The 12,422-nt window shown below is 43.2% G+C and overlaps 1 protein-coding gene across 2 annotated transcripts in view; it reads right to left on the reverse strand.

Moving 5' to 3' along the window:
• The window catches only part of LOC118367751 (cyclin-dependent kinase 14), a 228,098-nt gene that overhangs the window by 107,562 nt on the left and 108,114 nt on the right, over window positions 1-12,422 (reverse strand). The gene's annotated exons all lie outside the window — the stretch shown is intronic.

Here is a 12,422-nt window from a genome sequence, read left to right on the forward strand (position 1 = left end):
GGCAAGGTTATTTTTGTCAGTTCGTGCACACAACTATTTTACACAACTATTACACAACTATTTTAACTACTATTTTAACTACTATAAGTTGGTAGCCAAAGTCTACGCCCTTTCGTCGGTGACTGGTCAACAGTAGGGATTCCTCAATTAAGTGTTTGTTGTCATTCAACGAGAGACTAATCGTTTTCATGCTAATTTCTTCACCTGAGAAACGCTGAACCAAACATCTTAGTTAGATGTAACATTGCACGAGTAAAAATCTCCTTAGCAAAAACTTCACAAACAATGACAGATTTCTTGAGTTATCTTGGATTCATTCTTTTTGTTTATCAAATGTTTTTATTGTTTTTAGTAAGGTGGACATGGACAGAAAAACAAGTGACAAGACCGAACAAGACAAACAGTTCCGTCCCCACGACCGTCCCACAGGACTTCCCCAACCCAAAGTTAGATTAGTGGTTCACAATAGCACTCTTTTTACATTCATACCTTGATGAAAGAGCAAATATGTTTCCCCATGCATGAGTCCTACAGATATTTCCATGTTTATAATGTCCATGAATGACAGCATCCACTGCTGTCCGCTTACCGAATGAGGAGCCTGGCAACATGAGACATAATTTTTCTGGCTGCAGTTAATCCTGCCGAATATGTCGCTGTTTGACAGATAGGTCTGAAGTAGTGTCATCGTTTAACAATAAAATAAATGGTGAACATGATACATTTCTACCCATTATGTCAGTAAGACAATTCCAGAAGCGTAACACCCCTGGGCATTCCCAAACCATATGACAAAATATGCCAGGAACCCCCTGAGGGCAAAGTGAGCAATTTGGGGTTTGTCTAGCTTTCATTTTAGATGTATTCTGACTATTTTAAGGAAGTGTGTACTGGCTTTGGTGTCTCAAGATGGACTAACATTACTATTGCCACTTTTTTCTCATTTTTCAAGTGAAGGTCTTTTAAGTGAGTATGCGAGCACACTCGTTCGGTTCGCTTATCCGAGTTTGGCTAGGCTCCAGTCGTTCCGAAGCATGCGGAAGGCTTAAACCTAGCATAGCCTATTTCCTTGTGGGGACCGGCGAAATGTTTGTTTTATAACACACACACACTCACACACAATTATCGCCGACAGCCCTCGAGAAAAACAAACTACTTTGTCTCTTTGTCTTCACACCTGACCCCTGACCCCTGACTCTGCCACTGCTTTTTGAAGACTGATCCCGGACTGGGCTGGACTGTGCTTTTAAACTTGTCCCGGTCCCACCTGCCTATTGGACAGATGCCCTGAGGAGATGCAGCTGGGCAGGGTCAGAAGTGGTGATGGATGGTCAAATGCCCCAATCAGAGGTCACTGGGTGTGGCATGTAACTGGAGAGCTCCAGAGGGGCAAACAGGGTAGCCTATAAACAACGGGTCCCATCCGCTGCCTCTGCTCTCTGCAGGGTCAGAGAGTCAGGAAGAGTTGGGGGCAGGTGGCTCCTTGTTTCAACAGTTAGAGAGGGCTGTGAGTTAGTGGTCAGGGGAGGGACTGTACGGGTTTTCTACAGGTATGCAAACGTTTGCTACAATGTGCACTAATGAACATGGTCACGTCCAGCCAGGGGTCAGGAGATAAAGGTCACCCCATGGATCAGAACCACAGGGATCAGCCTCTACTCACACAGGATAGAATGTGGTTAGTATGTGTTCAGTCAGTTCCGACAGGAGAGACCGCATTCACTCTCCACACAGTTACGTTGAGTGGTCAGGCCTCTGCCAAGACAGCGGCTGTTTCTGGAATGACATCATTTATTTACCCAGCGGCAGGCGGCAGCCCCCTGTCTCTCTCCCTAATCTGACTGAGTTGTGTGCAGTGGCTTATGCCTCAAAACCAAACTCATAATACTGTGTGTGTGTGTGTGTATGCAGTGGCTGACTTATCACACTAAACTCATATTACTGTGTGCACGTGTGTGTGTGTATGTGTGTGTATGTGTGTGTGTATGTGTGTGTATGTGTGTGAGTGTGTGTGTGTATGTATGTGTGTGTGTCTGTGTGTATGTGTGTGTATGTGTGTGTGTGTGTGTGTGTGTATGTGTGAGTCTGTGTGTGTGTGTGTGTGTGTGTGTGTGTGTGTGTGTGTGTGTGTGTGTGTGTGTGTGTGTGTGTGTGTGTGTGTGTGTGTGTGTGTGTGTGTGTGTGTGTGTATGTGTGAGTGTATGTTTGTGAGTGTGTGTGTGTGTGTGTGTGTGTGTGTGTGTGTGTGTGTGTGTGTGTGTGTGTGTGTGTGTGTGTGTGTGTGTGTGTGTGTGTGTGTGTGTGTGTGTGTGTGTGTGTGTGTGTGTGTGTGTGTGTGTGTGTGTGTGTGTATGTGTGAGTGCGTGTATGTGTGTATGTGTGAGTGTGTATGCAGTAGCTTATGTCGCACACTAAAATCATATTACTTCATCTCCCTGGATGTAACCAGCATCCTCTCCTCTGACCGCCTGCACAAACACTGACAAACATGTTCAGAAAGACAAACACACACATGTTTAGACAGACAAAGCACATACTGTACACATACAGTTTAAGTTTACATACACTTAGGTAGGAGTTTTTCAACCACTCCACAAACTTCTTGCTAACAAACTATAGCTTTGGCAAGTCGGTTAGGACATCTACTTTGTGCATGACACAAGTAATTTTTCAAAAAATTGTTTACAGACATTATTTAACTGAATCACAATTCCAGTGGGTCAGAAGTTCACATACACTAAGTTGACAGTGCCTTTAAACAGCTTGGACAATTCCAGAAAATTATGGCATGGCTTTAGAAGCTTCTGATAGTCTAATTGACATAATTTGAGTCAATTGGAGGTGTACCTGTGGATGCATGTCAAGGCCTACCTTCAAACTCAGTGCCTCTTTGCTTGACATAATGGGAAAATCAAAAGAAATCAGCCAAGACCAAGATAAAAAAATTGTCAACCTCCACAGGTCTGGTTCATCCTTGGGAGCAATTTCCAAACGCCTGAAGGTACCACGTTCATTTGTATAAACAACAGTATGCAAGTGTAAACACCATGGGACTACGCAGCCATCATACCATACCGCATTCTGTCTCCTAGAAATGAACGTGCAAATCAATCCCAGAACAACAGCAAAGGACCTTGTGAAGATGCTGGAGGAAACAGGTACAAAAGTATATATATCCACAGTAAAACGAGTCCTATATCGACATAACCTGAAAGGCCGCTCAGCAAGGAAGAAGCCACTGCTCCAAAACCTCCATAAAAAAAGACAGACTATGGTTTGCAACTGCACATGGTGACAAATATCTTAGAAATGTCCTCTGGTCTGATGAAACAAAAATAGAACTGTTTCGCCATAAAGACCATTATGTTTCGAGGAATAAAGGGGAGGCTTGCAAGCTGAAGAACACCATCCCAACTGTGAAACACAGGGTGGCAGCATCATGTTGTGGGGGTGCTTTGCTACAGGAGGGACTGGTGCACTTCACAAAATTGATGGCATCGTGAGGACGGAAAATGATGTGGAAATATTGAAGCAACATCTCAAGACATCAGTCAGGAAGTTAAAGCTTGGTCGCAAATGGGTCTTCCAAATGGACAATGACCCCAAGCATACTTCCAAAGTTGTCTCAAAATGGCTTAAGGACAACAAAGTCAAGGTATTGGAGTGGCCATCACAAAGCCCTGACCACAAGCCTATAGAAAATGTGTGGCCAGAACTGAAAAAAACATGTGCTGACAAGGAGGCCTACAAACCTGACTGGGTTACACCAGCTCTGTCAGGAGGAATGGGACAAAATGCACCCGACTTATTGTGGGAAGCTTGTAGAATTCTACCTGAAACATTTGACCCAAGTTAAACTATTTAAAGGCAATGCTACCAAATACTAATTGAGTGTATGTTAACTTGTGACCCACTGGGAATTTGATGAAAGAAATAAAAGCTGAAATAAATCATTCCCTCTGTAACGGTTTTCTTCGGTGGACGAAGGATCGGACCAAAGCGCAGCGTGGTTAGAGTTCAACATGTTTAATAAAGACCATAAACGTGAACACTACAAAATACCAACACAACAAATGTGAAAAACCAAAACAGTCCTATCTGGTGCAGACAGGAAACAACCACCCACACAAAACAGGCTACCTAAATATGGTTCCCAATCAGAGACAATGACTAACACCTGCCTCTGATTGAGAACCATATCAGGCCAAAACACATAGAAATACACAAACTAGACATACAACATAGAATGCCCACTCAGAACGTGACACCCTCTACTATTATTCTGAAATTTCACAGTCTTAAAATAAAGTGGTGATCTAGTATTACTAGTATTAAATGTCTGGAATTGTGAAAAACTGAGTTTAGATGTATTTGGCTAAACTGTATGTAAACGTCCGACTTCAACTGTATGTTCAGTCCAACATAGCCCCACACACGTACAGTCAATTACAGCCACACACATTGATCAGACAAAGCCACTCACATGTGGATTTCAGTTTCAATTCCCTGTGCCGACAGTATGGTGTGTTTGTATCATCAACACTTACTATTTACTCAATAACATGAACTGTTACATTATCCATAGGATATGCTGTCCTTGCTGTGTGTGTGTGTGTGTGTGTGTGTGTGTGTGTGTGTGTGTGTGTGTGTGTGTGTGTGTGTGTGTGTGTGTGTGTGTGTGTGTGTGTGTGTGTGTGTGTGTGTGTGTGTGTTAACGTGTCATTCCCTAGGTGACAGAGGTGACAGCTTTGTCCATCGCACTAATGCAAGGAGAAAGGCTCATTGTATTCAGTAAACACACACACCTCTGCTCTGACAGCCTTTCCTACAGATAGAGTGACACTCAGTTAACCAGTTACAATGCGCCTGGGCTCGTACTACGCATATCTAATTTAGAAGAACAGAGGGATCGAGAAACAGCCTGCTGTAACTAGCAGCCAGCCAGCCAGCCAGTCAGCCAGCCAGTCAGCCAGCCAGCCAGCCAGCCAGCCAGCCAGCCAGCCAGTCAGTCAGTCAGTCAGCCCAGCCCAGCCCACTCACGTCTCAGGACCAGGAAAAGAGCAACACATGGCTAAACACTGTTCAGGATAGGCAGGGCTCTGGAAGATTACAACAGAACACTGACATTCATATAAAGCAGCAGCTTTGAATAAATAACAGCCTTTAGTTGATTGCTCTCAGCTCACACACACTTGCCCATGAAGCTCTGTGGGGACAGGATACAGCATGGCAACGACGGGGATAAAGCAAGGTAACAATGGGGATAAAGCAAGGTAACAATGGGGATAAAGCAAGGTAACAATGGGGATAAAGCAAGGTAACAATGGGGATAAAGCAAGGTAACAATGGGGATAAAGCAAGGTAACAATGGGGATAAAGCAAGGTAACAATGGGGATAAAGCAAGGTAACAATGGGGATAAAGCAAGGTAACAATGGGGATAAAGCAAGGTAACAATGGGGATAAAGCAAGGTAACAATGGGGATAAAGCAAGGTAACAATGGGGATAAAGCAAGGTAACAATGGGGATAAAGCAAGGTAACAATGGGGATAAAGCAAGGTAACAATGGGGATAAAGCAAGGTAACAATGGGGATAAAGCAAGGTAACAATGGGGATAAAGCAAGGTAACAATGGGGATAAAGCAAGGTAACAATGGGGATAAAGCAAGGTAACAATGGGGATAAAGCAAGGTAACAATGGGGATAAAGCAAGGTAACAATGGGGATGAAGCAAGGTAACAATGGGGATAAAGCAAGGTAACAATGGGGATAAAGCAAGGTAACAATGGGGATAAAGCAAGGTAACAATGGGGATAAAGCAAGGTAACAATGGGGATAAAGCAAGGTAACAATGGGGATAAAGCAAGGTAACAATGGGGATAAAGCAAGGTAACAATGGGGATGAAGCAAGGTAACAATGGGGATAAAGCAAGGTAACAATGGGGATAAAGCAAGGTAACAATGGGGATGAAGCAAGGTAACAATGGGGATAAAGCAAGGTAACAATGGGGATAGCTTTAATTCGGTTACGGATCATTAGAATGGCACTGCTGGAGATTGGCTTGTTCTTCTCTCAGGGAAGCAGTAGAGATACCTTTGGTTTTTAGCTGCAAACCAACAAATTGGCTTCACAACACATAGTAATAGCCCATACACCATCTGATAGCCCATACACCAACTGGTAGCCCATACACCAACTGATAGCCCATACACCAACTGATAGCCCATACACCATCTGATAGCCCATACACCATCTGATAGCCCATACACCAACTGATAGCCCATACACCAACTGATAGCCCATACACCAACTGATAGCCCATACACCAACTGGTAGCCCATACACCAACTGATAGCCCATACACCAACTGATAGCCCATACACCAACTGATAGCCCATACACCAACTGATAGCCCATACACCAACTGATAGCCCATACACCAACTGATAGCCCATACACCATCATGGTTCCAGTGAATATCGTAGATGGATGAGCCGGCTAGTGAAGTATAGGCCTTCAGCTTGGCTACATAGTGTGAAAAGGTGGATCAATTACACAGTAACAGAATTGTGCTGAAACTCACATTTTTCACTTAAAATGTATGCCAAAGAAAAACCATTGATTGCAAAGTTTAACAAACCATATACCTCTATGCACAAGGACTATTTTTTAACAATTTACAATGAACATTTTTACAAAAATACATTCACTGGTAGAAGAGTGCAGATCATAGTGCAGATAATATTGTGTGTGTATATACAAGTGAAGCAAACTCTCTTATGAATTAAACGTGTTCAATTCTTCAAATGTATGCTGATCATGTTCATCACGCCTCAAAAAGCCAGTTAATGTTTGAATGTCCAAACACTAATTATTGCCATCTGGATTATGAGAAATGTTGAATCAATAAACACATGAAAAGCAAATTGTGTGAATGTGTGGGCATTGGCATTGAGATGATCAGAGGTGTTATTACCTCAGAGAAATAACAATGATTCTACAGTCAAGGTAAGACTGTAAGCCTAGTTTAAGCACATCTCTGGCCTCCTCATGTGTATGGCTTACAGGGGCTGTGTGGCCCATGCTATTAACTACACAGGTTTGATCCTGTTAAAACAGGGGATTCAAAAGGTCTTCATAATGTGGAGAGAGTAAGGAGAGGATAATCAGAACACAATATAGACCTGTCAGACTTTATCCCACCAACCCCTCCTCTCCTCTCCTCTATTCTCCTCTCCTCGCCTCTATTCTCCTCTCCTCTCACCCTTATCCTCCACTCCTCTGTCTCCTCTGTCTCTCCTCTCTGCTCTCCTCCCCTCCTATCCCTCTCCCCCCTCCTCTCCTCCTCATATCCTCATGTTTGCTGAATAAAACCCTTATCTCCACTGGATAACATTTTCATTTTACCCCAGACAGTCAGACAGACCTCCCCTCCCCAATCCCCTTCCACCCCTCCCTTCCCCTTCTCCATCCTCCCCCCAAGCCCCCTTCCACTGCTTGCTCTGCCCCCCCTATCCTACTCGGCTCCACCTGCAACCTGCTAAAGGGCACACAGATCCCCTGCTGCCAGGCCAACAGGGTTGCAGGTGTACCTCCATCGATACCCAAGCTGGCGACAGGCCATCCCACTACTGGGTCTCTCCCTTTTTTTCCTTTTTTCCCCTCTACCCCTCTCTCTATGTGTATGTGTGTTCAAGGGGTGTACTGGATGGATGCAGGGGGCAGAGAGGGCTGGGGTTTGGGGGGGGAATCTTACAAATGTGAGGAGAGCAGACAGCCCCAATTTTCTCTTTGGCAAAACAGACAATCAATACAATGTTTTTATACAGTATCTCCCCCCCCCGGCGATCTGTCCTCCTAGGTTGTTTTGTGTAAGATTCCCTGCCTGGGGCATACTCCCAACACACACCGATTCACACAGACATACAAACACACACAGACAGACACACACAGACACACCCTCACACTTATCCCCGAACCGCTTTGTCTCTGTCTTCACACCTGACTCCACTGACCTACGCCCCTCCCTCTCTCTCTATATGTCTCTCTTTCTTCATCCCTCTCTCTATGTCTCTCTTTCTTCATCCCTCTCTTTCTCTCTCTATGTCTCTCTTTCTTCATCCCTCTCTTTCTCTCTATGTCTCTCTTTCTTCATCCCTCTCTTTCTCTCTATGTCTCTCTTTCTTCATCCCTCTCTTTCTCTCTATGTCTCTCTTTCTTCATCCCTCTCTTTCTCTCTCTATGTCTCTCTTTCTTCATCCCTCTCTTTCTCTCTATATGTCTCTCTTTCTTCATCCCTCTCTATGTCTCTCTTTCTTCATCCCGCTCTCTCTCTCTATATGTCTCTCTTTCTTCATCCCTCTCTTTCTCTCTCTATGTCTCTCTTTCTTCATCCCTCTCTCTCTCTCTATGTCTCTCTTTCTTCATCCCTCTCTTTCTCTCTATATGTCTCTCTTTCTCTCTATATGTCTCTCTTTCTTCATCCCTCTCTTTCTCTCTATATGTCTCTCTTTCTTCATCCCTCTCTTTCTCTCTATATGTCTCTCTTTCTTCATCCCTCTCTTTCTCTCTCTATGTCTCTCTTTCTTCATCCCTCTCTTTCTCTCTATGTCTCTCTTTCTTCATCCCTCTCTTTCTCTCTATGTCTCTCTTTCTTCATCCCTCTCTTTCTCTCTATGTCTCTCTTTCTTCATCCCTCTCTTTCTCTCTCTATGTCTCTCTTTCTTCATCCCTCTCTTTCTCTCTATATGTCTCTCTTTCTTCATCCCTCTCTATGTCTCTCTTTCTTCATCCCGCTCTCTCTCTCTATATGTCTCTCTTTCTTCATCCCTCTCTTTCTCTCTCTATGTCTCTCTTTCTTCATCCCTCTCTCTCTCTATGTCTCTCTTTCTTCATCCCTCTCTTTCTCTCTATATGTCTCTCTTTCTTCATCCCTCTCTTTCTCTCTATATGTCTCTCTTTCTTCATCCCTCTCTTTCTCTCTATATGTCTCTCTTTCTTCATCCCTCTCTTTCTCTCTATATGTCTCTCTTTCTTCATCCCTCTCTTTCTCTCTATGTCTCTCTTTCTTCATCCCGTCTCTCTTTCTCTCTATATGTCTCTCTTTCTCTCTCTCTATATGTCTCTCTTTCTTCATCCCTCTCTTTGTCTCTCTTTCTTCATCCCTCTCTTTCTCTCTATATGTCTCTCTTTCTTCATCCCTCTCTATGTCTCTCTTTCTTCATCCCTCTCTCTCTATATGTCTCTCTTTCTTCATCCCTCTCTTTCTCTCTATATGTCTCTCTTTCTTCATCCCTCTCTTTCTCTCTATATGTCTCTCTTCATCCCTCTCTTTCTCTCTATATGTCTCTCTTTCTTCATCCCTCTCTTTCTCTCTATACGTCTCTCTTTCTTCATCCCTCTCTTTCTCTCTCTATGTCTCTCTTTCTTCATCCCTCTCTCTCTCTCTATGTCTCTCTTTCTTCATCCCTCTCTTTCTCTCTATATGTCTCTCTTTCTTCATCCCTCTCTTTCTCTCTATATGTCTCTCTTTCTTCATCCCTCTCTCTCCCTCTCTATGTCTCTCTTTCTTCATCTCTCTCTCTCTCTCTATATATATGTCTCTTTCTTCATCCCTCTCTCTCTCTCTATGTCTCTCTTTCTTCATCCCTCTCTTTCTCTCTATATGTCTCTCTTTCTTCATCCCTCTCTTTCTCTCTATATGTCTCTCTTTCTTCATCCCTCTCTTTCTCTCTATATGTCTCTCTTTCTTCATCCCTCTCTTTCTCTCTATATGTCTCTCTTTCTTCATCCCTCTCTTTCTCTCTATATGTCTCTCTTTCTTCATCCCTCTCTTTCTCTCTATATGTCTCTCTTTCTTCATCCCTCTCTTTCTCTCTATGTCTCTCTTTCTTCATCCCTCTCTCTCTCTCTATATGTCTCTCTTTCTTCATCCCTCTCTTTCTCTCTCTATGTCTCTCTTTCTTCATCCCTCTCTTTCTCTCTATATGTCTCTCTTTCTTCATCCCTCTCTATGTCTCTCTTTCTTCATCCCTCTCTCTCTATATGTCTCTCTTTCTTCATCCCTCTCTTTCTCTCTATATGTCTCTCTTTCTTCATCCCTCTCTTTCTCTCTATATGTCTCTCTTTCTTCATCCCTCTCTTTCTCTCTATATGTCTCTCTTTCTTCATCCCTCTCTTTCTCTCTATACGTCTCTCTTTCTTCATCCCTCTCTATGTCTCTCTTTCTTCATCCCTCTCTATGTCTCTCTTTCTTCATCCCTCTCTTTCTCTCTATATGTCTCTCTTTCTTCATCCCTCTCTTTCTCTCTATATGTCTCTCTTTCTTCATCCCTCTCTTTCTCTCTATATGTCTCTCTTTCTTCATCCCTCTCTCTCTCTATATGTCTCTCTTTCTTCATCCCTCTCTTTATGTCTCTCTTTCTTCATCCCTCTCTTTATGTCTCTCTTTCTTCATCCCTCTCTTTCTCTCTATATGTCTCTCTTTCTTCATCCCTCTCTCTCCCTCTATATGTCTCTCTTTCTTCATCCCTCTCTTTCTCTCTATATGTCTCTCTTTCTTCATCCCTCTCTCTCCCTCTATATGTCTCTCTTTCTTCATCCCTCTCTCTCCCTCTATATGTCTCTCTTTCTTCATCCCTCTCTTTCTCTCTATATGTCTCTCTTTCTTCATCCCTCTCTCTCCCTCTATATGTCTCTCTTTCTTCATCCCTCTCTTTCTCTCTATATGTCTCTCTTTCTTCATCCCTCTCTCTCTCTCTCTCTCTCTATATGTCTCTCTTTCTTCATCCCTCTCTCTCCCTCTATATGTCTCTCTTTCTTCATCTCTCTCTTTCTCTCTATATGTGTCTCTTTCTTCATCCCTATCTCTCTCTATGTCTCTCTTTCTTCATCCCTCTCTCTCTCTCTCTCTCTCTCTCTATGTCTCTCTTTCTTCATCCCTCTCTTTCTCTCTATATGTCTCTCTTTCTTCATCCCTCTCTCTCTCCTCTCTATGTCTCTCTTTCTTCATCCCTCTCTCTCTCTCTATATGTCTCTTTCTTCATCCCTCTCTCTCTCTATGTCTCTCTTTCTTCATCCCTCTCTCTCTCTATATGTCTCTCTTTCTTCATCCCTCTCTTTCTCTCTATATGTCTCTCTTTCTTCATCCCTCTCTCTCTCTCTCTATGTCTCTCTTTCTTCATCCCTCTCTCTCTCTATGTCTCTCTTTCTTCATCCCTCTCTCTCTCTATATATGTCTCTCTTTCTTCATCCCTCTCTTTCTCTCTCCCATCCTCTCATCTCAGTAATTGTCTGCATTCATTATTAACTCATTTCAGAGGATGAATGAATATGAATTCCTCACATTAACACTCCACTTCAATTCTGCAGATGGGGGGAATTATAGAGGACAAAGGAGCCGATTATGGGATTCATGAGACCTCACACAGCCATAAAATATTGATGCAGTCAGGCCCTGAGTCCTGTTCAGAAATATATCTATCAATCTATCTGCCATCCCTATTAATCCCTAATCACTGGTTCCTTTAATAAGCACCTAGCGGAAGAATTGAATAGCTACCTGACCCAGAGTTAAAGAGGGCCACAGACCTCATGCTGATTAGATCAAGAGCCAAAGGTTACTGCTCAAGTACACAAGTACGCAAGTAAACAGTAAACACAGTCAATTGGTCAGTCAACAATGATTCAAGGTAAAAATCTGTCGTTCTGCCCTTCAACAAGGCAGTTAACCCACTGTTCCAAACCAGCATTGTAAATCAGAATATGTTCTTCACTGACTTGCCTAGTTAAATAAAGGTTTAAAAAAATGAAAAAAGGTGCAGTGTATAAAGTCAGGACATCTGCTGTCTCAGCCACTGCCTGTCACCAAGGGAGTACCCCAAGGCTCGATCCTAGGCCCCAAACTCATCTCAATTTATATCAACAACATAGCTCAGGCAGTAGGAAGCTCTCTCATCCATTTATATGCAGAGCTTTCTTATTGTCCAACAAGCTTTCTCTACCCTTAACCTTGTTCTGAACACCTCCATAACAAAGGTCATGTGGTTTGGTAAGAAGATTGCCCCTCTCCCCACTACTACCTCGGAGGGTTTAGAGCTTGAGGTAGTCACCTCATACACATATTTTGGGAGTATGGCTAGACGGGACACTATCCATCTCTCACCACATATCCAAGCTACAGGCTAAGGTTGAATCTAGACTTGGTTTCCTCTATCGTAATCACTCCTCTTTCACCCCAGCTGCCAAACTAACCCTGATTCAGATGACCATCCTACCCATGCTAGACCAAGGAGAGGTAATTTATAGATAAGCAGGTAAGGGTGCTCTCGAGCAGCTAGATCTTCTTTACCATCCGGACATCAGATTTGCCACCAATGCCTTTTATAGGACACATCACTGCACTCTATACTCCTCTGTAAAC

This window comes from Oncorhynchus keta, chromosome 34 (assembly GCF_023373465.1).
Source record: "Oncorhynchus keta strain PuntledgeMale-10-30-2019 chromosome 34, Oket_V2, whole genome shotgun sequence".
Taxonomy (NCBI): Eukaryota; Metazoa; Chordata; class Actinopteri; order Salmoniformes; family Salmonidae; genus Oncorhynchus; species Oncorhynchus keta.